Consider the following 2,290-nt stretch of genomic DNA (forward strand, 5'->3'; position numbering starts at 1 on the left):
CTTAAATACCCTTCATTGCTTCTCCAATACCTCTTACCCTTCGAGACCCATCTCAAGTCCAAAGTCATCCAGAGACCTTTCTGGGGAATAAAAAGAAGGCCACCTTTGAGTCAGTGTGCCCCTCGCTCAAGTCCCCCTTTTGTCGCTTCCTCGTACAACCTTGGCCATCTGGTCACTTTGCTGTGAGGGCCTCAGCACCCTTTGTGTAAAATGGAGATGATAACATTAATATCTACCTCACGGTTGTTATAACTAAAATTATAGATGTTAAAAGACAGTGTAAACACTGAAGTGTTATGTACACATGGGGATGGTTATTATCTTTCCTGGCGCTGTGCTCCTCCAGCACTCACAGGCCATGACCCACCATTTCGCACTTGATTACACCCTGCCTCCAATTATCTGCTCTTCTCCTACGTGGTGCCTGCTGTTTACAGCCGGTGCAGAAGCCAGCTGGGGTCACATCTTCTACAGCTCTTCCACATCCCCTAGAGTTCAGAGATTGCTGCCAAGCAAATCGAAGGTCCATGTTATTACTTTGACTATCACCATCTATTGATCACCTCTTATGTACTAAGTGCTTTACATATTATTTCTAATTCTCAAAAGTACTCGAGATAGGTATTTTTATCTCCACTATGGAAACTGAGGCTCAGAAAAATTAAAAAACCTGTCCAAGGTCACAGAGTTGTTATGACCTTGGGAGCAGGGATCTTGAAAATTTTTCTGGCACTGCCCCTGATTGATTTTAGGAGCTGTGGCTTTCCACCTACTGGCTCTTCTCTCGGTCATCGGCCGAGCTGTGTCTAGACAAAGAAAAAAAAAGAATCAAACTAGGGGCTTGGCAGAGGAGGTGCCTGCCATGCCATGGACCAGACACAAGGACAGGAGACTTTTGAGGATTAATTACGTATGATTAAGAGCACAGTCCCAAAGTCGTGGTCCTGTGGATGTAGAGGGTGAGAGGTGGTCAGGAAAAGCTCTGGGACATCTAGCAAAATTAGCACTGAACTGCTGCCGCATCTATATGAGGCGAGCAGACTAGAGTGGGATCTGATGGCCAAATCACTCACAGCAAGGGCGTGGCCAACTCAAGCATTTCCATCCTCCCTGGCCAAGAATTTGATCCAGGAGGAGGAGATGTGGGCTTCATAGTGCACCACTAGGTGGCAATATGCAAAGAGGGCACAAGTCACCCGATCACAACCATTCGACATGAATAATTAGAAGAAATTTTAGAGCAAGCAAACACAAAGTAAAAGCCTTTTTTTACAGAAGAGATCTGAGGCCCAGAGAAGTTTTCCAAATTTCCGAGTCTCACGGTTGAGACCCAGGTCTACTTCTAAATTCAGTGCACTTTACCTTTAATGATCATCGGATCACACCTACATGTCCCTCTACTCATGATGTGATCTTACTCCATCCAGTCACTGACATTTTTCTGAGCCTCAGTCTTCTTGCCTATAGAAGAGAGGATTAGTCTAGATCTGTGATATCGATATGGTACCCACTAGCCACATGTGGCTATTTAAATTAAAGTTAATTAAAACTAACTAAGATTTAAAATTCAGTTCTCAGCCACACTGGCCACATTTCAAGTGCTCCATAGATAGTCATGGACAGTGGCGATCATCTCGGGCAGTGCAGATAAGAACATTTCCATTATCACAGATAGTTCCAATAGACAGCTTCGGCCGGTATTTAAGATCCTTCCAGCTTTAGTGTCCTATGGAACATTGGAGGGTATGGGATTAAATGCATAAGGTTTCTCACCTTTCAGCCTGAATTTTTTTTTTTTTTTTTTTTTTTTTGCCTACAGCACCTGGTCTTCCTAGGTGGTCTCCCATCCCAGTACTAACCAGGCCCGACCCTGCTTAGCTTCCGAGATCAGAAGAGATAGGATGTGTTCAGGGTGGCATGGCTGTGGAGTCAGCCTGACTTTTTAACTGCATATAAGCACTGGGACATACAGAAGAAAATATAATGGAAAAAAAGTCCTTCCTTCGTAGAGTTGACATTCTAATGGGTCTAAGGTACTGAATCCAAAAACCGCAGCTTCTGTCATCAAGGTCCCTTAGAACAGTGTGCCTTAAAAACTTTAATGTGTATACATATCTAGTTAAAATTCAGTTTCTGATTCAGTAGGTCTGAGGTGGCACTATGAACCTACATTTCTAACGAGCTCTTTGGTGGTGCCAGTGTGGTTGGTCCCAGAGCACATTTTAAATTGCAAGGATTTTGGAGAATTTTGTGAAAAGGCAAAATTGGTATCTGCGAATCAACTAAATAA

At 43.5% G+C, this 2,290-nt stretch overlaps 1 pseudogene; it reads right to left on the bottom strand.

Moving 5' to 3' along the window:
* Positions 1 to 1,810: 1,810 nt before the first annotated feature.
* LOC118605598 lies at positions 1,811 to 1,929 on the bottom strand (annotated as a pseudogene).
* Between the last annotated feature and the right edge of the window lie 361 nt (positions 1,930 to 2,290).

The sequence above is a fragment of the Rousettus aegyptiacus genome, unplaced genomic scaffold, assembly GCF_014176215.1.
Source record: "Rousettus aegyptiacus isolate mRouAeg1 unplaced genomic scaffold, mRouAeg1.p scaffold_m13_p_1, whole genome shotgun sequence".
NCBI lineage: Eukaryota > Metazoa > Chordata > Mammalia > Chiroptera > Pteropodidae > Rousettus > Rousettus aegyptiacus.